We start from the raw sequence: 24,543 nt of genomic DNA on the forward strand, positions 1-24,543 counted from the left end.
TCCTCAACAACGACTACAAGATCTTCGCCCGTATCCTCCACGCGCGTCTCCACACCGCTATCGGGAAAGCCATCCACACCGATTAGACATGTTTAGGTGGTGTCAGCAACATTCATATGGCGTTAGGAGCATACAGCGACGTAATTGCTTTGACGGCGGCCTGCAAAATACGAGGCGCCCTTGTCGCCGTAGATTTTGAACACGCATTCGACCGCGTCGACCATGGCTTCTTACGCGCAGTTTTGCAACACATGGGCCTCTCTCCGGAGTCTGCACAGGTGGTCCCTCGACTGGTCTACGGAGCGCGCTCCCGCATGATGGTCAACGATTATCAGTCTGATCACATTGTTGTTGGACGGTCAGTGCGACAAGGGTGCCCTCTGTCGGACATATTATTTGCTGCAGCGCTTGAACCAGCTTTACATGGTCTACGGCAGCGATTAACTGGTATCTCCTTGCGGGACGTGAACTTTTGTTGTGGTGCATTCGCCGATGACGTGGTGTTCCTGGCCAGATCAGAGGATGAAATGCATATGGCGCTACAGTGGCTACGCCAGTACGGGGCGGTCGCTGGGAGCGTCATCAACGTGAAGAAGACAAAATACATGGATGTCGGAGGGGGGATTTCCCACACAACGGCGGTGCCCTTTGACAAGGTGCCCGTACTCAAGTGTTTAGGAGTGCAATTATATAGCAATGTCCGCCGCACGGCGGCGGCTACGTACCGCCGGCTCCTACACCAGACACGTGCTCTGCTGCAGGACAACAAACTGCGTCGCTTGGATATGCTCCTCAGAACACGTTATGTCAACACCTATCTTGTCTCAAAACTGAACTATTTTGCGCATATCCTTCCCTTGACAGCTACGATGGCCGACAGATTTCAAGCAGCATATGGACATTTCGTAAGCACCGGTCTGGTTTTTAAAGTCCGATACGCCACCCTGACACTGCCGCAGCGGGCGGACGGTATCGGTTTAATTCACGTATATAACCGTGCGCGATCGCTTTATCTCAACACTATGCGTCGCACGTGGACCTCTGCCCACGCCACTCTGACGGGCACCCTGCGGTGGCACCACACTCTCTGCATCCCCCGGTTTCTGTAGGACGCATTTCACCGGCACTCACCCACATCAGAGAGTTCTTTATTGACTTCAGCTACTTACGGTCAGAACTTCCGACGACACGGAAGCCCAGCACAAAAGACTATTATCGCCTCTATCAACAGCGGCAACCTGTAAATACGGTCACCCACAGACATCCTGAAGTTGCCTGGAACACGGTGTGGCGAGCGGTACACACGCCTTTTCTACCTACGACGGTGCGTTCATTGTGGTACGTGGTTGTGAATGGGAAGTTCGCTACTCGTCAGAGGTTACATTCCATACATCTGACGGACGATCCCCTTGTGTCCGACATGCTCAGTCGCTGACTCGGATGCACACCGTCTGACGTGTGTCGCGACCAGCGAGTGCTGGCTACTGACGCAGGGCATGCTGGCATTATTCTTGCGGCGATTGCCGGAGTCACTCTGCCCTGATGAAGTATTGCGCCCCGACGGCGTATACTTTCCATCAACCAGAACGAACGCCGTTAACTGGCTAAAGGGCATGGCCGTTTACTACATATTTTGCGATGCTCCCAAAGGCACACTCGACTTTTGGTCCCTATTGATGACGACACATGCAGCTTTCAGCCGCCACCCGAAGTACAGAACTCGTTTCGCAAATCATTTAGGTTCCTTATTTGCGGATCCTCCTGCTCACTGGGGCGTTCCGGGTATGAGACGCTGAAAATGAAGAAGAATCCTGGAGCATATTGATCCTCTACGAACGGAATAGGGGGGAACCCCTCCCAATAGACGAGAAGACGACTCGGACGCTCGGCTACGGCAGTTGTAGGATCTTTCTTTGTAATGAAACAAAAATAAATAAAAACAAATAAAAAAGCAAAAAAAAGAAAGAGGTGACGTGCTGACCTGTAGAAAAATGTCTGATATGGTTGGCGGTTCCGGTATCGCTGACTGTAACATTTTTATCCCTTCTGTGAAAGAGCTACAAGCAGTGAGATCAAACATCGATAAGCAAATCGCAAGAAAATAGTTTCAGCTCATAGTGAAATGGTGAAAAACTTACAATACTGCACAACAGCTAACGCCTCTTTCCGCTGATGACAAGCAAATTTTGGGTTTCTAGGAACACATAACTTTATCTATGAAATGCCACATTTACATACCTGTTGAGCATGACACAGCATACCAATTAAACACAGATCCAATCGAAATCTAAGTGAGTAGTATTTTTACAAATTCGTGCCGATAGAAGCACGCTTGTGTACAGATACTCAGTTTTATTAAAACAGAGTTTGGTCGTAAGGTTACCGAGGGTAGTTTCACTTCATTTCTTATAATACAGTGCACAATTTTCGTAAGGTTTCTTTTAGTGTTGTTAAAACAATACTAAACATGAGAGAGAAATTAAACATCAATGATACATGTGAATTCTCTGATGTTATCTATAACAGTCTGACAATGCACATGCAGTTTATTGATTACATGCACGTAGCAAACATGTTCTGAGTTAAAGCTGTCAAACAAGGTTTGAAGAAGAATAAAATGCCACTACCACACGACAGCTAATGTAGAAAATACTTTTCTGACTATTTTGGCACGATGCGATCTCCCCATACATAATACAAAAGCTTCGAGATGCATCTGCTGCCTGGCCGTCTATTAAACCTGAAAAGAACAAAATGTCGCAGAAGTTAGCTCTTTTTCCACATGTGACTATTTTGGGTTGAGAAGTGAAGGGAATTATGTTCAGAGTTCCATCAGTTTGATAACTTGAGCAGACAGCAGAATTGTGTTTTAAAAAAATGTAGCAGTGAATATACACGAACTCACGACATATTATCTACAGTGCACAACGCTTACTATTACGCTACTAGCTGTCACGTAACTTCAGCTGCTCCAGAAGTCAACAGTTCCTCCGGAACTTCCGCATTCCACAGTGCTGAGAGATAATACATATGGCCGGATCTAGACTTCTGAGAGACAGACAGTTACAGCTTTTCTTTTGCACTGCACGATGGTTTCAACAAACAGATAGCGCAATAGAGTAGCTCAAATGGAAAGGAACACTTCCTATTTAAATTTCTGCATCCTACACTGTTGGCAGTTCTCTGTAGTTGGCAGTTATGTTATTTTATTTCGGTGATTACAAAATAGAGTCGAATGTATGCACTGGATAGCCGAGGCAGCTAGTTCATGGCGATTCGGTCAACCAAGTAAATGAATGTACTGAACATGCTGCAAACCACTACAGGGAGCCTGTGTGTCAGAATTCTCATCGAGTGAGCCGCAGCGGTGTTATGATAGAAAAATAAATCACAGAGAAGGGGATTTAGTGATATGTTGGATTGATGTTAGGCTCATATTCTGACGGTCTAGGTTCGATTCCAAATTCTGCTGATGCTTTTTAATAGGGAGAGACAGTTTCTATTCGCTCCTGGCTACGCCAAGTGAGAAGGTATAATGGCATTGTGGTCTGAAATTCACATTAAACATGACATTCCTTCTCTACCAAGTAGACGTTAGGTTGAACAAAAAAGTCAGGAGTGGCGACATGTAGAAACTATCACCAATATCCTTTCTTACACTAGTTATTTATTTCTAGTGACGAAACAGACGCTATGTAGGGTCACAGGACATTTATTCCATCTTTTATTTGAGCTTCTGTATGCCTATAAAATAGGTTCTGAACTGGGAATGCAACTCAGGCCAACCTTAACGCGGAATTTGATTCCTTTGTGACAATACAGCTCGCCTACAATTTGTTGTTTGTTCAAAACTACAGATTCCTCCACATCTCCACATACTGCGCGTGAATGGGTCCGAATCCTGGCGCGGCACTAAGGTTTTCATTATGAATTATCAAGCTCTAGCATGAGAACACCTATCTGCTGGTGGATAATAATTTTGATTTTTAATGCGTTTTCATTCGCTTCAACACTAACGACATCTGACGTTTTTGACTCCCAGTGAAACATATAACTATTTTCGAGATCACTGTAAGTTCAAGGATGTTATTACGAGCTGCTGGTGGAGAAAAATTCGGTAGCTGACGTCTGTTTGTGTGCAGAAACGTTGTGTGGGGTTCGATTCCCAGTCAGCACTGAACTCTTAGTCATATTATTTCTAGTTCAAACATGCTCACATGTCGCTGCTGGTGTAACAAACCCACATTTAACGTTAGTTTTCTCTAGAATATAACAGCAATAGATGCCGGGTTGGAGTCCTGAGAACGAAAAAATTAATGTTTCGTCTCGTCATTTCAGTTAAAACATCTAGCTACTGCCGAGAAAATCAGGTATGTCACAGTTGATTGTGCTTCGATAACAATCCGATTAGGTTCTGGGTTCGAATCCCTGTCCAACACAAAGCATAACCTCACGGCATTTCAAGTAAGTTACTTGTGAAGAAGCAGTATTTAACATCTCTCGTGGTTCGTTAACAGGGACAATAGATGTTGGGTAGGAATTCGCGTCCGTTAAAAATGCTTACGTTATGTAATTTAAAGTTGATATTTGCTAACTGATACTGTCTAAAATCGAGGTATATCACTCTGTATATGCCTATTCAGGAATGACTTTTCGTTTCCGTCAGTCACGAAATCTTTGCTTAGTCTGCATGACCTGGGGTTGAATCCATATGCAGAACGAGACGGTTCGTCGTCTCATTTGAAGTTCATACGTAATCTCAACTTGCTGCTCTTGAATAACTTAAATTTTTAATGTCATTTTGTGTTAAATAACAAGTACGGCATGCTACTTTGAAGAGGAAATGATGAATACGACGAACTTACTACGTGCATTACCTATCTGACGTAATAATGAGAGCGGTAACATTTCAGGTATGTCATTTATTGTATAAATGTGAGCTTACAAGCCTTAAGGACAGTCTTATCTGTGATAAGGTGTTCCCTGATATTTCTAGTATCGTGTTATTACTTTACATCTTGAGTTATTGCGATACAGAGCAGTGTTTTCTAGTGGTGACTTGTTGGAACCATTTTCAATAGTCAAACGACTGGACCAAGGAGCGATTAGAGGACCTGCTAGACAGTTGCGGTAGGCTGGTTGCATGCGAATCAGGCGAAATGCAATTCTGGTCGTTCGGATACTTTTGAGCATAACTGTAAAATGCGTCTCTTAGCGATACTTTTTTATTTTCATAGACATGTTTTAAATAAAGAAGCTACTTTTAAATTATCGCTGCATATCAGTTTTTTTCAATAACATTAATTGCCTCTTTTATACCAATTATGTTCATAAAATACGTTAAGTGCTTACAAATAATTTTAAGTCACCCTTAACACTTCACAATATTGTTCACTGTTTACAACTGAATAAAAATGTCAATATTAATGTGACGTACTGTCACACCAGGTATTTTGCATCCCGAGGGGTATTGGGGGCTGTAATGGACGTCTGACATCGTTGTGGAGCAACAATGACAGGAGGAGTTCAACGATGGAGTTCAGTAAAATATTGCACATAAATGCCTATTATATAGGGGTTGGACAAAAATTTGGAAATACCAGAAACACAACACATTACCATTCCTAATGTGGTATAGGAAACCTGCTGTCATCCAAAACAGCTTCCACTTCTGTCAGATTGGATAAATACCGGACCAATACAGTTTTCAAGGGACTCTTATACGACTCCTCCTCGAAAATACTGGCAGTTTCAGCCAACTATGATGGAGACAGGCAGCGACCACGCACTCTTCAACAGAAAGTAGACAACAAAGATTAAGTAGTATTGAGATGCGGTGACTGTAGTGGTCAAGGAAGATGCGACAGTTCACCCTCGTTCTCACAAAACCAGTCCTGGACGATGCGAGCCCTGTGAACGGGGACTGTGACGTCGTAGACCAGAGCGTCGCCATTGGGGAACAAAAAACTGTACCATGAGGTGGACCTGATTAGCCAAACCTGTCATATGATGATTGGCCGTAATGAGACATTGCAGAGTAGGCACGAGGCCCATGGAACACCACCATATGACTGACCAGGTCATCACCAAACCACACCACGTTTCACTCTTTGGACGTAAGCAGGGTCACAAGTTGTAAGCAGTGTGAAACAAGGGCCAACAGACCAGATGAATTTCTTCCAGTGCGCCGCAGTCCAGGTTTTATTACTTCGGCCATTTGAATCATTGGACAAGTGAGTTTGTAATTCCAACTCGCTTAGCCATTCCTTCCTTATGGAGCTCATTTCGTGCTGTTTTAGTGTCGGTAAGGTTCGCGAGTCTGAACTTAAGTCCTGTAGTGATGTTGTTGCTGTCGTCCACTTATTTTTCGTCTCAATGCCATTCATTGATCGTCTGTCCCTATCATTCAACAAACACTGTCATCTGAGTTGTGACAGCAGATTACGTTTTTCCGCTTCTCCTGTAAGCGGTATAATTTTTGATGTGGTTCCTCTTGAAACACCAAAGACTTTCGTCCCCCTTGGTTGTGGGAGGCCCCTCAATTTGACCACTTTGGAATTGTCATAGTTGCGACATACTGCACTCACAACTATACGCAACACTGGTCTGACCACGACTGACACTTGTAACTGTTGTCATTGCACAGGTGACGTTCGTGGTCAAACACCACATCGTACCCTTTACGTTTGGCTAGCTTGTGCATCTATATTCAAGCATGCCTTTGTCGCGGTGTTTGCATTTTTATATGGTCATGCTTTTCTTATCTTCTTTTATCTCTATAATATTTATGTACATATGTTTTGGTTCTTGGTGGTAACAGACGATGAGCAAAAAGACATCGGTTGAGAAGGTATTTGCTCAAGAGGCGATTCAGCTCTTGGTTGATTAGATGTTTCAAGCGTCTGCAGAAAATGTAGAATTACATGAGAAGCTAGAGCCGGTACAGAATGAAATAAGGGAACAGCCCCTTCCTAGCATGTCCCCACCTGTTCCAGATCCTAACACCACCACGTTAGTGACCCCTTTTTCCAATAAATCAGGGGGAGAATGTTTTGACTTTTGTGATTAATGTAGCCACAGCCACGAAATTAGGAGCACGAAATGACGAGCAGCTGTTGAGTATGGCTCGAGTGAAGTTAACAAGGGATGGAAAGAAATATTTCACCTGCCTTGAGAAACTGCAGGATGCTCATTCCTTGCAGGATTTGCAGGAAAGTTTGCTGAAACCATAGGTGGAAAAATACTTCCAGATATTATCGAGAGCTGATCAACAGTGTAACGAAGAGGCAAGGAAAGTCCGTTGGAAGTTTTGTAGACTTGAATAGGAAGTTAAATATTTATACTCATGAAATGACAGATAAGCCAGAGTCACTCTTCAAAAGGAAGAGCAGGGGGCACTGTATGTACTCCTGCAAGGAGCTGAAATTTCCTTAAGGTGCAAGCACTGTTTACAAAGGTGTTAAATGTAGCTGTGGCGACTGCAACGCTTTGGCTGAAATAGACTCGGTGATTAGATCTAGGGACAGCAGCATTGTTTTCAGTGTGGGAATCTCATGTCGTCAATGTGTTCATTCTCGTCTGATGTTTAATGAAAACTGGAATATTGTGGCCAGTATGTGGCGTTCCCAGTAATTGTGAGCACGAGGGATCCATTTGTAGAACCAGTGACTATTTGGGCCGTGCGCGCCTCGTGTTCGTGACGTTTATTGTTTGACGTCTTGTCTTTGCGGTACTGCCGTCCCGTTTCAAAAGTCGATTTACTGCCGTCACTAAGTTGCTGGCTTGCCTGTCCGTGAGTGGCAGCAGCAGCGCTTATCGATAAGGTCACTGTCGTACAGTCTGTGGAGCGACCAATGGTATTTCCGGGTCGTCGTGTGTCGGGAGCTCAGTCGGGACGGAGCAGCAGTGAGGTCAGGACAGCCGTGACTCGCCCGACCGTTGCCGACACACATGACTTGAGTGGGGAAGACCTTGGTTGGTCGTCCGGTCGGTCGTCTCATCGGACAACGTGTATTTGGTCTCCGACAGCTTCTGGGTTCTCCATGTGTGTCGACTTCTGATTCGTCCTTGTTGTTCCGCAGTCACTGGTTTTGTATTGTTCGAGTCATTTGTGAACTGTTTTCGTGGAACTGTCTATAGCTTGTGTGTATTTGACTGAGCAGCTATTTTAATACTGTCTGCGTGCTGCATGTAGTCAGTCAGATGGGAAGGAGCAGTGAGGAAGTCTCCGTGGCGCGAGGCCTGTCCGAGACCACTGGCGGCGTGCACGCGCTGTCGGATCGTGAGGCGCTTGCTGCGAGATTGACAAGTTCATTGCCCACCGCACCTGGACGCTGAAGTTGAGTGATCAGTTAACCTGTTATGAAACCTCAACTATCGTGGCATCTCTTCGTTCATTTGCGGGTTGCTGCTTCCTGGGCCATTCGGGCTAGCAGAAACGTATGATGTGTTGGGATCGGCGAAATCTTGCAGCCGTCTTCCTACATTGTTATTAATTATTAAATTGACTGTTACTTACCAGTGAAGTGCACCAGTGGTATTTTCTGCCCTGTGGCTGTTAACGCCCAATTTACCTGCCCTGGTCGTTAGCGTACTTTTCCGGCAGTGTGCCTTTCCTCGTCGTGTTGATGCTGTCCGGCACAGCGTATAGCTCGACAGCCTGTTAAGTTGTTTGGTTCATATTTGCTTAGAGTGTTTGGCTGTTTTTAAACGCCAGTTTCTGAAGACGTTGTGCTGTTCGTATCCTCATCCTCGGCCGATATTTTCCATCGGTGTGCCGTTGGGCGGACGGAAGGGAGTTGCTTAAATTGTAGGTCGGTCGTTGGGCCGTCCCTAGTCTGGGTTGCCAACAACCTATTGCTTAACTTCAACTCTTGGCTGGCTATCTCACCTCACCTTACGTTTGAGCTACCTTCCAGGCCAGCCCTTGGAACACTTCTGAGCACCACTTGTTTTAGATTGTTTTAGATTGTGATTTTCATTTTAGTTTGAAGTATTGTGCGAGGCCTTTGGCCGTGTATTGATTCAGTTCCTTTTAAATTTTACGTAAAGTCCTTCAGCCGTGTTGAATTAAAATTTTGAAGATTGATTTTCTTTTAAAAAAGAAAAAAAATTTGTTTTCCTTAAAATGGATTCTATCTGAAATTGTTTGTAACCCAGGCCCTAAGCTTTCAGTCATTCGATGTGTTTTGTGTGGAATTCAGCCGAGGATTTACGTGAACTCCTTTTAATAAGACCTTCAGCCTTGTGTATTCTTTAAAGGAATTTTTTTATAAGAAGGAAGGGGTTTACTTTAAATTGATTGTCTGACTTGTTGTTCAGGCCTTCAGCCGTTGTTTCAGATTTGTTTGTGGCCTTCAGCCGTGCAATAAGTTAATATTTCTTTAACCAGGCTTTCGGCCGTTCTGTTGTAAGTTCAAAAAGTAATTTCTTGGTTGAAAAAATTGTTTATTAATGTGTTTGAATTATATTTGTTCTTCAGATGTGTAGTGTAGACCTTCAGCCGCTAAATTGTTTTCAATTGCATGAGTTTTTAAAGGAAAGGAAAAATTTTTGCCTTCTATTTTTAATTGCTTCTGATTTCTAAGCCAGGCTTTCAGCCGTTCTAGTTTTTGGTGTGGTTTTGGGCCTTCAGCCCAGAAAGCATCTCAAGTTCTTTAACTAGGTCTTCAGCCATATTGTTTACTTGTGGTCTTTTAGAGCAATGTGTAAATTAGTGGTTCTCACAAAAATAAAGTTGTGTGTTTGATTGTGCAACTCACAGTAATTGTTTACGGACCCATCCACAATCATAACCATATCCTGTGCGCTCTCTCAGTACCTACAACCTGGTTTCATTATTCTATGACTGTCTGCGTGGGAGGAAGTGTGTGCAAACTGTTGTTGAGTATGGGATCAGAGGTATCTGTTGCAACTAAAGGTGTACTTGGAATGAGGAATTTGAACACGCCTCACTGTGGATCGGTGCTTTAGGTGGGTGTAACGTTCATTCACTCGGTTAAGCAATAATGAATTTCGAAGTGGGAGGGAAAAACTTCTAGGCTTGCACGAAATTCGTCATTGCCTGGTAAACAGCTATAATGTCATACTTGGACTGGATTTCTTGTGTAAACATCACCCAAAGGTCGATCTGGAACAGTACATGATGGAGCTGGGTGGTACATAATTTCGTTTGGTTTATACAGCTTAAAAACCCGAACTGCCACAAGACACTCCCACACGTCTGGAGGACCCACCAGGACAGCATGCACAGTCCCTTAGGATCTGTTCATGGGATAAAATACAGCAGGGTGTAGGGAAAATAATCTGGTTAGACCTAATAGCAGATCTGTCAATCAATATATATATAAATGAACCTTTGGTAAAAACGAGGAACTGATCTAAAAACAGTGTTTAGTGTACAACTGTTTAGTATACATGCAAGACATTGATGGAACCCAGGCCTGTCAGAATAGACAATTTTTATGCAATCGTAGTAGAGCTGCAATAACGTTAACAGACAGCTAGCCTATAAATACTCAAGGAGGAGGAGTTGGATAGCGATTTCAATACAGAATATACTAACCTGCAAGCTGGGGCAGTCAACAAACGTAGCTGCACTATGGGAATTTGTGTTATGTTTACAAGAATGTGATAAACTGGGGACGGCAAAGTGTTTAGAGGAACGTGGGGAATTGTTTAATCTACTCCCCTAATCCTGTCCCCAAACAGTTGTCAGCAACTCTAATAATGCAGCGTAGGAATTGAAGAAGTGTCATGATGATCTCTCCATTGGCAAAAGATTCCGGAATAGTCCCCCATTCGGATCTCCGGGAGGGGACTGCCAAGGGGGAGGTTACCATGAGAAAAAGATTCAATAATCAACGGAAGGATAACGTTCTACGAATCGGGGTGTGGAATGTCAGAAGCTTGAACGTGGTAGGAAAACTAGAAAACCTGGAAAGGGAAATGCAAAGGCTCAATCTAGATATAGTAGGGGTCAGTGAAATGAAGTGGAAGGAAGACAAGGATTTCTGGTCAGATGAGTATCGGGTAATATCAACAGCAGCAGAAAATGGTATAACAGGTGTAGGATTCGTTATGAATAGGAAGGTAGGGCAGAGGGTGTGTTACTGTCAACAGTTCAGTGACCGGGTTGTTCTAATCAGAATCGACAGCAGACCAACACCAACAACGATAGTTCAGGTATACATGCCGACGTCGCAAGCTGAAGATGAACAGATAGAGAAAGTGTATGAGGACATTGAAAGGGTAATGCAGTATGTAAAGGGGGACGAAAATCTAATAGTCATGGGCGGCTGGAATGCAATTGTAGGGGAAGGAGTAGAAGAAAAGGTTACAGGAGAATATGGACTTGGGACAAGGAATGAAAGAGGAGAAAGACTAATTGAGTTCTGTAACAAGTTTCAACTAGTAATAGCGAATACCCTGTTCAAGAATCACAAGAGGAGGAGGTATAGTTGGAAAAGGCCGGGAGATACGGGAAGATTTCAACTAGATTACATCATGGTCAGACAGAGATTCCGAAATCAGATACTGGATTGTAAGGCGTACCCAGGAGCAGATATAGACTCAGATCACAATGTAGTAATGATGAAGAGTAGGCTGAAGTTCAAGACATTAGTCAGGAAGAATCAATACGCAAAGAAGTGGGATACGGAAGTACTAAGGAATGACGAGATACGTTTGAAGTTCTCTAACGCTATAGATACAGCAATAAGGAATAGCGCAGTAGGCAGTACAGTTGAAGAGGAATGCACATCTCTAAAAAGGGCCATCACAGAAGTTGGGAAGGAACACATAGGTACAAAGAAGGTAGCTGCGAAGAAACCATGGGTAACAGAAGAAATACTTCAGTTGATTGATGAAAGGAGGAAGTACAAACATGTTCCGGAAAAATCAGGAATACAGAACTACAAGTCGCAGAGGAATGAAATAAATAGGAAGTGCAGGGAAGCTAAGACGAAATGGCTGCAGGAAAAATGTGAAGACATCGAAAAAGATATGATTGTCGGAAGCACAGACTCAGCATACAGGTAAGTCAAAACAACATCTGGTGACATTAAAAGCAACGGTGGTAACATTAAGAGTGCAACGGGAATTCCACTGTTAAATGCAGAGGAGAGAGCAGATAGGTGGAAAGAATAAATTGAAAGCCTCTATGAGGGTGAAGATTTGTCTGATGTGATAGAAGAAGAAACAGGAGTCGATTTAGAAGAGATAGGGGATCCAGTATTAGAATCGGAATTTAAAAGAGCTTTGGAGGACTTACGGTCAAATAAGGAAGAAGGTATAGGTAACATTCCATCAGAATTTCTAAAATCATTGGGGGAAGTGGCAAAAAAACGACTATTCACGTTGGTGTGTAGAATATGAGTCTGGCGATATACCATCTGACTTTCGGAAAAGCATCATCCACACAATTCCGAAGTCGGCAAGAGCTGACAAGTGCGAGAATTATCGCACAATCAGCTTAACAGCTCATGCATCGAAGCTGCTTACAAGAATAATATACAGTAGAATGGAAAAGAAAATTGAGAATGCGCTAGGTGACGATCAGTTTGGCTTTAGGAAAAGTAAAGGGACGAGAGAGGCAATTCTGACGTTACGGCTAATAATGGAAGCAAGGCTAAAGAAAAATCAAGACACTTTCATAGGATTTGTCGACCTGGAAAAAGCGTTCGACAATATAAAATGGTGCAAGCTGTTCGAGATTCTGAAAAAAGCATGGGTAAGCTAAAGGGAGAGACGGGTCATATACAATATGTACAACAACCAAGAGGGAATAATAAGAGTGGACGATCAAGAACGATGTGCTCGTATTAAGAAGGGTGTAAGACAAGGCTGTAGCCTTTCGCCCCTACTCTTCAATCTGTACATCGAGGAACCAATGATGGAAATAAAAGAAAGGTTCAGGAGTGGAATTAAAATACAAGGTGAAAGGATATCAATGATACGATTCGCTGATGACATTGCTATCCTGAGTGAAAGTGAAGAAGAATTAAATGATCTGCCGAACGGAATGAACAGTCGAATGAGTACACAGTATGGTTTGAGAGTAAATCGGAGAAAGACGGTAATGAGAAGTAGTAGAAATGAGAACAGCGAGAAACTTAACATCAGGATTGATGGTCACGAAGTCAATGAAGTTAAGGAATTCTGCTACCTAGGCAGTAAAATAACCAATGACGGACGGAGCAAGGAGGACATCAAAAGCAGACTAATATCAAATACCGGCCTTAATTTGAGGAAGAAATTTCTGAGGATTTACGTCTGGAGTACAGCATTGTATGGTAGTGAAACATGGACTGTGGGAAAACCGGAACAGAAGAGAATCGAAGCATTTGAGATGTGGTGCTATAGACGAATGTTGAAAATTAGGTGGACTGATAAGGTAAGGAATGAGGAGGTTCTACGCAGAATCGGAGAGGAAAGGAGTATGTGGAAAACACTGATAAGGAGAAGGGACAGGATGATAGGACATCTGCTAAGACATGAGGGAATGACTTCGATAGTACTAGATGGAGGTGTAGAGGGCAAAAACTGTAGAGGAAGACAGAGATTGGAATACGTCAAGCAAATAATTGAGGACGTAGGTTGCAAGTGCTACTCCGAGATGAAGAGGTTAGCACAGGAAAGGAATTCGTGGCGGGCCGCAACAAACCAGTCAGTAGACTGATGACCTAACAAAAAAAAAAAAAAAAAAAAAAAAAAAGGATTCCCTTGAGATTGAAATACCCTGGACAAGAAGCCATACTGTGTTGTACCTCTTTCCCAGTTGGAGTGAGAGGAATTTATAAATCAACAGCTCCTTGATTACAAAGAAGAATACCAGCCCTTGGGTCAGTTTCAGTAGTGACTGTACACAAGAGTAGCTGTGATGGAGGCAATGCATCTAGATTTTGTTGTGGCTATTGGCATTTGAGTCAGAGTACAGTCATGGATTCATACCCAATGCCTAACATCACAGAAACTTTTATGACCTTGGATTTACAAAATGGGGACCATCAGTTGGAAGTAGCAACAGAAGGCAGACACGAAGACACATGCGAGTTTTATCGTTTTCTGTAGTCTGTGGTGAATAAGCTATCTAGTCATGAGCATGCCATAATCGCTGTGGATTTTGACGGAAGTGACGCAAAACACGCCTTCAAGAGGGATAACACTCGGACTAATGGAGAAAATAATGAGAACTGGAATGGTGAACAATTAAGAGACTTTTCGAAACATTTAATAATCTGAGGATAATAAATGGCTTTTATCGTAAAAAAAATGTCCATAAATTTACCCGGTGTATAAGAGGAAGCAGAGCGATCATTGAATATATCCTCACAAATTACAAAACAACACCTTTAGTACGAGATACTACACCGCAACGAGGATACGATGTGAATTCGGACCACTTCTTGATGATATCTAAAATAAAGAATCCCACAATAAAATGTTGATTTTAAAACTTATATATCGGGAACTGAAGTCTTCAAAGTATACCTTTTGCAAGATTACAGCGTGAGACATTTATGTCTACGGAGAATGGGTAAAAAGTTAAGAAATTCTACATTAACATAAATGAGGAAGGGAGAGAAATTAGTGATCTATTTACAAATTCGCCTGAGGCTGTAGAAAAGAGGAGGAAATATATCTGTAAAGGAAGGCTCCCTATCTGAAGTGAAGACTTAGCAAAGGTGATTAAGAGAAAGAAAGATACTTATTTAAAATAAGATATATCAATACAAGAAGTGTACAAAATCACAATGAATATAAAAGACAGGCAGCACTAGTTAAAAGAGAAAGGAGAAGAGTGAAAAGATAGAGTTGAGAGGCATTCCTGGCAATGGTAGAATACGATATCCGTGGAAAACAACCAAGAGCTCATAAAATAATAAGGGCTCTCAGCGAAGGCGAGAAAGAAAACGTAGAGGGATGGAGGAATAATACCTCTGATGGAACATGGCTAGACTACTTCCAAAACCTGTGGACATGGAAAGAAGAAAATATTTTAACTGCCCCATCAAATACGAATGTAGATCCCGACTCTTTGGAAGAACCGGAAGATGCAGTAGGGTCCATGAGAAACAGAAAGTGTCCGGGAGGAGAGAAAATAAATTCGGAGCTTATTAAATATGCCCATAAAAATCTTAAGATTAGGCACCTATGTTTTATGCGTCGATGCTGGAAAAATGACCATCTTCGAGAAGATTGGCAGAGCTCAGTAGCCTTACGCACATTTAAAGGAGACCACAATGACTGTAATAACTATAGAGGTGTAACCTTACTAAACTGTGACATAAGGTGTGTGCCAAGATACTTTCCAACAGATTTAACAGAGACTTTTCTGACAGAAGACCAAAATGGTGCTAGGCCGGGAGAGATTGTGTTTTGTCTATAAACCAGGTAACAGAAAAGCGCAGAGAATTTATTCTCCCAGTATACATAGTTTTTCTGGGTTATGAAAAGGTCCTCATCCGAATGGTGAAATCTAAGTTGTGGAAAACTTGAAGAGAGTATAAGGTCAGTCCAGAGTTTGTATGCTGACAAGAGTATCAAGGCACGCATATCATCAACCATTAGTGCGGGAGCGAAAAAATCACAAAAGGTCTCGGACAAGGGTGCTCTTTATCGCCCTCACCAATAATATAAAGGCTCTAAAGGGTATAAGTGCAGATATTTCTACTGGAGATGGAGGATGGTGTACTGAAAAACATTACATTAGTATTTACGTCACTTGCAGATTAAAAATTATAGGTTTTAGAAGTCGTATGTTTTGAGGTTCGTTACTACGTCCAGGCAAGAGCAAGCCATCAACTCTTATTTTCCACTGAGCAGCAGGTCGGGTATTGAATTGTGGACATGTGGACGCAAAACGGTTAGTGTACAATGACAGGTGTAGTGCACTTGGTAGTGCAGTGAACGACCACGCTGAAAACGAAGTAGTAAAGTTTTTGACGTGTTTATGGGAAGACTGCTTGAACTAGTAAACGCGTTCCACAATGTAAAATGGCGCAAGATGTTTGAATGCCTGGGAAACAATAGATACACGCTACAGGAAAAGGCGCGTGCTATCAACATACACAAGAAATCGGTGAAAACAACAAGAATAGGAGATCAACGAAGAAGTACTCATCTGTAGTGCTGCAGTGTTTTTCCCCTGAAGGTCATTGTGAACATGGAAGATGCAATAAGGGCAATAAAAGAATGGTTCAAGATTGGGATTAAATGCGAAGTGGGTGGATATAAGTCATGGAAATGAGCGTTTGGCGTCACTGGCCGGGAGGCCCCTTGCGGGGCAGGCCCGGCCGTCTTGGTGCAGGTCTTATTATTACAGTCGACGCCACATTGGGTGAGCTGTGCGCCGGATGGGGGTAAAATGTTGATAAAGACGACTCAACACCCACTCCCTGAGCGGAGAAAATCCCCGACCCAGCCGGGAATCGAACCCGGGCCTGCAGGACAGCAATCCGTCACGCTGACCACTCAGATATCTTTTTTTTTCTTCTTTTTTTTCGGGCCTCCTTCCTCCCCTACAGCCCGTCCTTCCGCTCGCCATTTGTGCCTTCTTAGGCTAGCTTCTGTGCTATGTTTGGTCCATAGGAGATAGTTGACCAACGAAGTAAATGTATACAAGTAAACAAAATCCCTTCTTTTGGGGTTGTGGAAAGAAAATACGTCCGTCATTGTGCGGGAGCGATTTTTATAGGAGAGCCAGGCGTACTTCAGCCTGCTGGCGTCTCATGTTTGCGTCAGCAACCTATTAGTGCTGCTACACGAGGGCAAAGGGTAAACGAAATAGCCACCTTGTTGGCGTAAAATGAATGAGAAACTTAATAGATAATTTCATAAGGAAAAAAAAAAAGAAATCCTGAAATTGAACAAAATATCGTTTGATCGTTCTTCAGCTCTGTCGGTAAGACAATGTTCGGTTCAAGAAATTTGCGTAAGTTTCTTTGTATTTCTTTTGTCGTTCGAGCTTTTGAAGTTCTGTCATCAGGTACATCAAATAATCTGCTTCACCCTTCGTCATAGCCGTTGAGATGTAATGGACTATCAGTCCTTTGAGCCAGTTGGCTAACCTCCTTTTAGTGTTAGGATATGGCACGTCATCAGGCAGAAGGACGTGTGTCGGTGTAATCGTGTTAGGTGACGTGCGGAGCACATGTGCTAGTTTTTGCCTGAAGAGATTCCACACGTCTTTCACATCGTCACAGACGAAGCGATGTTCTTCGGTGTCGACGACATTGCAGCTGGGACAGTTTGGTGTGTGTGCCAGACGTATCGCGTGCAATTTAGAGTTGTTGGGGATTTTTCTATTGACTGCGAGGTACCACGTGGATCGGACATTGGATGGTAGATGGGGGTCAGATATGTTTTCCCATATGTTTTTCCAGTTATAATGTCGAAACTTGTTTTCTATTCGATTGCGCAATTTTCTTTCCAGTAAGGTGTTGTAAACCTCCTTAACCTGATATATGCCCTTCTCCGGTATTCTATGGCGTACATAGCTGTATTCCACAAGAAAATGTTTATAGTGGTACAGCTCGTGGGAGATGTGATGCACATCGATTGGTGGATCTCTGCTGACTGGGGTGATTTCACGTAAGAGATGAGCCACTAAGGTCCGCGGTGATCGTTGCCACTGTTTATAAGTTTTGCTAACGTATAGCGCTTGCGCTTTAAGGTAGATGTCTGTGAGATGTAGCCCTCCATTGCGTGTCGGTAGCGTCAAGGTATCATACGAAACCTTAAATATCTGACCTCTGCTGACAAAATAACCAAGAGCTGCTTGCATTTGGTGTGCTATGGTTCGTGGCAGAGGCAGCACTTGAGCAACATATTTTACTTTGGAAGTTATATAGGTATTGGCTAGTTGCACTTTTTGTATTGCATTTAAATTACGCAAGCTGTGTTGTTTAATGCTTGCCCGTAATGTGGCAAGTAATTTTCTATAATCGAGAGCGGCCGTGCGGCGGATATTACTCGTATATTCTATTGCAAGGCATTTATTTTTTCCACAGTGTTGATACGCCCAGCGGCTGTGATCTTTATACCCCGACCAGGATTCATAATACCAGATTTACTGCGGTTGAGTTTAACTCCTGACGCCAGTTCGTAAGTCGCCACAAACTCAAGTACTGTTTCCACCTCGCTTTCGTCAGTCACAAGTACCCTACATCGTCCGCGTAGGCTTGACATATGATCTTCTGTCCCTGTATATGTAGTCCACGGAGTTGCCGAGTCAGGGATACTAAGAGAGGTTCAAGCGCAATCGCGAAAAGCGTCATGGACATGGGGCAACCTTGTCTTACCGAACTCTGAATATTGATCGGGTGACTGAGTTGTCCGTTGACACTGATTCTTGACGTGCTATTCGTCAGTATGTTTTTCACGGAGGCTATAATTTTCTGTGGGAAGTGCATGGATGTCATACACCGGAACAGGTACGAATGATTAACTTTATCAAAAGCTTTTTCAAAGTCAAGCGACATCAGAGCACAGCGAATGTTGCAGGCTTCCGATATCGCTATAATGTCTCTGTAGTCGCATAAGGTCTGAAATATCGTTCTATCCTTTCCCACACTTGTCTGGTAAGCTCCTGTCACTGTACGAATAGGAATTGAACCTTTGCATCATGATACGGGCGAAGATTTTATAATCACTATTGAGAAGTGTTATAGGTCGAAGATTCTCCACGGTTTTGCCTCCTGGTGTTTTGGGGACTAAGACCACTGTACCTTCACAGAATTCCTTCGGAAGGTCAGTGTCGGCATTTAGTATTTCATTGCAGAGAGTGTCAAATTAGCAATTATCTGTTATCGAAAAGTTTGATAAAATTCAGCGGGTAGCCCATCTGGTCCGGGTGATTTATTCTTTGGGCTCCTCGAGATGGCATCTTCGACGTCTTCGTCCGTTATTCTTGCTACGAGCACATCAGCTTCTTCTGGAGTGAGTCGCTCTGTCATCCTAGCAGTGAGAACTTGCTGCGCTGTTTCATCTGTCTGTGTATTGGCCAGCAATTCACTAAAGTGTCGATGGATCTCGTCTCGTATTGCAGCTTGATCTGTCAAGAGTCTCCCGTCTGAAGTTTTGAGTTCCGTCAGAATTTTCCGTTTTTGTCTTTTGTTCTCTTGGAGGATGTGGTATATCGATGTTATTTCTTCTCGTGTACCGATGTGCAAACGCGTTCGTATTTTACAGCTTTCGAGATGGTGTCTCTGCAGGGTGAGCAATTTTGCTTTTATTCTGTTGATTTGCCCATAATTTGTTATGACTGTAGTATCCCGAACGCACAAGTCTCTCAGACAGCTGAAGTAAAAGTCTAATGTCCGCTTCCGCCAGGCGACTTTTTCACGGGAGTAAGTTTTCATTGTCTTTATTATTGCGGGCTTCGCGCAGTTTAGCACCAACTCAGCGCCGTACCGTACAAGTGGAACTTCCTTTCACACTCTGCCCAAGTGGTGTGGAAGGCGGCGTGACATCCAGGATCCGAAAGATGAGCAACGTTTAGCTTCCACTGACCTCTCGCCCTGTAAGTTCCTTGTTTCTCTAAATTTATCGTACATATGTACGCGATATGATCAGAGAAATTAGTGGGCCATAGCTCGGACTGTCAAACGTGTCTCCTTAAATTGGATGTTGCGTAAATCCTGTCGATACGACTGGCAGAATGGCTGGTGATATAGGTGAAACCTAGCTTATCACCATGTTTTAGTTCCCAAGTATCAAACAGATGGAAGTCTCTGACGATGTTCTCCAGCTCCAGAGATTTGTTAAAATTTGCGTCTGATCTTTGGGACTCAGCACGCAATTAAAGTCACCCGCCAAAATTATTTGTTCAAATCGCACCGTGAAAAGGGGGGCGATGTCCTCCTTAAAAAATTCGGCCCTGCGGCGCTTGTTTCCGGTTCCTGACGGGGCATATGTGTTGATAAACCTGGTGTTGTTTATCGTGACAGCGAGACCTCTACTGTTCGGCAGTTTCGCCACGTCTGTAAGTAGGATCCCCTCTTTAGTCATAATCGCTGTGCCGTGGCTATTGTCATTGCCAGGACTGATGACGGCTTTGCAGCCAGTGATGTCGTCCAAACGGATAGCCGTTACTTCTTGCAGCATTAAGATGTCAAAATCAGCGGCGTACAGAAAATCTTGGAGATTTCTCAGATTGAGGGTGCTGCTAATTTTATTTATATTCAAGGTCGCAATTCTGTACGCCTGCAAGGACGTCATGTCGACTATACCGTGTCAGGTGGGGTACTGTTTGCCAGGTGAAGTGGATGGCCGGCCGCGGTGGTCTAGCGGTTCTGGCGCTGCAGTCCGGAACCGCTGGACTGCTACGGTCGCAGGTTCGAATCCTGCTTCGGGCATGGGTGTGTGTGATGTCCTTAGGTTAGTTAGGTTTAAGTAGTTCTAAGTTCTAGGGGACTTATGACCTAAGATGTTGAGTCCCATAGTGCTCAGAGCCATTTGAAGTGGATGTTTGCTCCACTTAGAAGAAATCGGCATCATCATCTGCTGCACGAGCGTCTTTGATGGTGGTTTGTTGCCGGGTGGACACATCTTGTCGACGGTCGGGTGCCGACCGTCCTGAATGATGTGGTATGTCAGCCATCTCTGCATCATGGCTTTGCTCCTCCATGTCATCCGCCCAATCTCGCGCGCACGTAATTTCCCGCGTGTCCGTTTTTGGTACAGGTGGAGGGTCCTTCGGACTAGCTGTACCGTCTGGAATGTGGATTCCACGGTCGGGTTCAGTGTCCTCATTTCGTGTCTTCTTTTTTGTTCTTCGATCTTCCAGAGGAGCTGCCTGTGTCGTCTCCACCAGTTCTTGGCCTATCTGTTTCGCCTTTTCACGCAGGATTGGCGTGATTTCTGCTGCTCCCTGACGGGATATTCGACGTTTCTTCCGCTTCTTTGGTGAAACGGTTGTAGGCTGCTGGTCATTATCCTCCGATGTAGCAACTGTGTCCTCTTTGTGTTGCCCGACTTCTTCAAGTGGTTTGCATATCCCTTCTTCTGCCGTCTTAGCCTGGTCTTGTTCTGCACGCCTGTCAGTTTCCTCGTCTTGTGAATGTGCTGGACCTGTAGCTTCTGTGCTGCTAGTATCCATGGCTACGTTACCATCGGGAACGTCGGCATAAGCAACTACCGCCCTGTCGAAACACATGTCTGGGGCGACGTCATTGCGAATTGCGGCGGCGTACGTCACGGCCATCTGAGTAGGCGGGTCTCGCTCCCCAGTCGGCAGTTGCGTCACACGGCGTTGAACACACTGCGCGCGGACGTGTTGGGTCGAACCACAACCCGAGCAGGTTCTCGGCTGGCTATCGTAAATGATGATCAAATGTTTCAAATGGCTCTGAGCACTATGGGACTCAACTGGTGAGGTCATTAGTCCCCTAGAACTTAGAACTACTTAAACCTAACTAACCTAAGGACATCACAAACATCCATGCCCGAGGCAGGATTCGAACCTGCGACCGTAGCGGTCTTGCGGTTCCAGACTGCAGCGCCTTTAACCGCACGGCCACTTCGGCCGGCTGTAAATGATGATCGCTCGATATCCACCAATCCAGAGACACGATGGGATATGTTTCAGCATGTCAATCTTAACTTGCCTGAATCCATTTAATACTGGATACTTGTGCAAGCTAGACCATTTTTCGGCGACATTGCTGATAATGGCGCCATAGTCTCTCAGTTTGTTGTTAATCTTCTCGGGCGTTATTTCAAAGGGGAGCTCAAAGATTCGAACCGTTCTTACTCCCATTCCGGCACGCGAAACCGTGAGCTGCCCTATGTGTCCGTCTGAATGTTTGAATTTTGCCACCCCACCACATGCTTCTACAATTTGGTCGCACTTGTCAGAACTAGATAATTTAAGGAACACAAATGGCTCTGAGCACTATGGGACTCAACTGCTGAGGTCATTAGTCCCCTAGAACTTAGAACTAGTTAAACCTAACTAACCTAAGGACATCACAAACATCCATGCCCGAGGCAGGATTCGAACCTGCGACCGTAGCGGTCTTGCGATTCCAGACTGCAGCGCCTTTAACCGCACGGCCACTTCGGCCGGCTAAGGAACACAGTCGGACTGACAATCGACAGGTGAATTCCAATCAATTCACCCACTTTGATCTGAAAAGTTTCTTCGATAAATGCCTCAACGTCGTAAGATTTCGGTCGGGCGTAGTTCGGATCGAAAATCAACTTCAGAGTATCGCGTCGCGTTGTCTGTTCCATTATGTCATTCTAGAAATGTGATCGTGGACTATGACTAACGCAGAAAGCGCGCACTCACCACACAGCGCCGGCCGGTCGCAGCGACGATGTAAACACCGCAACAGCCGCTCCGCACGTCCGCACAGCACGGCCGCCAGCGGCGGAATGGGATATCAGGACGGACGATATAAGTCATAAGATACTCTTATTACATTGATGACCTTCACTAATATCAAAAAAATGTTCAAATGTGTGTGAAATCTATGGGACTTAACTGCTAAGGTCATCAGTCCCTAAGCTTACACACTACTTAACCTAAGGACAAACAGACACACCCATGCCCGAGGGAGGACTCGAACCTCCGCTGGGACCAGTCGCACAGTCCATGACTGCAGCGCCTAAGACCGCTCGGTTAATCCCGCGGCATTAGTATCAAATATAGGTCTTAATTTCAGGAATAAAATTTCTGAGGACGTATGTTAATAGTTTTATTGTGCGGAACGAAAATATGTACTGTGCGAAAACAATAAAAGAGAATCGATTCATTTGAGATGTCGTGCTACGGAAGTATGTTGAAAATAAAGGGGACTGATAAGAAATGAACAATTTCTTTGAAGAATCGACGAAAAAAGTAATGCGCAGTGGACAATGACAAGGCACAAGATGATCCATGTATTGGGATATTAGTACCCTGGAGAAAACAAGTATGGGAATATATCTAACAAATAACTGACGATGTTGACTATAGATGCTAGCTACTGTGAGATGCAGAATTTGAAGAGAAGAAAAAAATGACAAACATTTTATGAGAAGCTCTTAGCGCTATATTAAAATGACTATCTTATAGAAAACAATATGTAAAATGTGCAACGAAATGCAGATGTGAAACTTTCTGGCAGATTAAAACTGTGTGCCCGACCGAGACTCGAACTCGGGACCTTTGCCTTTCGCGGGCAAGTGCTCTGGTAGAGCACTTGCCCGCGAAAGGCAAAGGTCCCGAGTTCGAGTCTCGGTCGGGCACACAGTTTTAATCTGCCAGAAAGTTTCATATCAGCGCACACTCCGCTGCAGAGTGAAAATCTCATTCTGGGAACGAAATGCAGAAATTATTTAATAAAAACTTCTAAATATTCTGTTCGTAATACATTGCGAGTTTATTGTCAAAAACATAAGCTAGCTTGAGCTTGGGATATTATAATTCCTTGTCGCTACGAATAGACTTCCATATCAGTATATTATCCGACTCGATTTCAGGTAGTGATTTTACATACATTAAGCGTAGTGCATGAGGGATTATTTGGGACATCTTCTTTCCGTAAGGCAGCAGAAGTTTCTGGTGAGACGTTCCTCGGAGGTAGATGAAGCTATCGTCACTTCGGCGGGGATATCCTCCTTCATGCGTATCAGCCACACATGTAATTAATATATTTTTCATACACAAATGGACAATAGATGGAACTTTCCTAATTTGTAACTGATCTGCATTGCGAGCAGACTTGCGGCACGAGATAAATCTTTGCTAGTTGCCGACAAGTCCTCAATTCTAACCACCTAATTTGGCAACACACAACTTCGTCAGATGATTTTCATTAGTGCTTCCTAATGCCTACATTGATTAGGACTTTAAGATTAGGTGAATTACTATTTGACGTCTTATTTAATAAATAATAAGTAATGAAATGAAAGATTTTGGCATGCAAAGAACACCGCAGTAGACACAGTCTAGGACGGTTCCTCAGGTGCCACGTCAGTCAAACTATGGTCACTGTATGTGCGAAACGAAACGTGTTGCGTTCGTTGGTTGCATACACTGATTAATAGTTTCTCACGGCGCAGCTTCCTACTGCAGCACCTAGGACGTTTTCAACAACAGTCAAGTACTCATGACTGCCAGAGTTAAATAGTTGCAAACAAGCAAGAAGCTGACAGAACCATCACACTGCGGGTAATAGAGGACGTTTTTCTACGGATTTCTAGCGAGAAAAGAAAGAGACACGTTAACTTTGCCTTACTATATTGAATCAGTATTAAAGTAATATTTCAGTATGATAAACAAATCTTAAATTATCCGTACAGAGTTGTGTCACACATACAATTAGACAGTGATCATCAGGATACGAAATAGGTCGTAGAAAGATTTTCTCCACATAGATGTATAGATTATTATGGCAAACACTTTCTCGATCTCAAATATTAATTATTTGACCATAAATTGGTTGTCTGATATCTAGAAATACACAGATATATTGATACACATAATCCATGACAAAGAGGTACAGAGAGTTTATAAAGAAAAAAGAAACGTATAACAAGATAAAAAGTCCGCAG

The sequence above is a fragment of the Schistocerca nitens genome, chromosome 5 (genome assembly GCF_023898315.1).
Source record: "Schistocerca nitens isolate TAMUIC-IGC-003100 chromosome 5, iqSchNite1.1, whole genome shotgun sequence".
NCBI lineage: Eukaryota > Metazoa > Arthropoda > Insecta > Orthoptera > Acrididae > Schistocerca > Schistocerca nitens.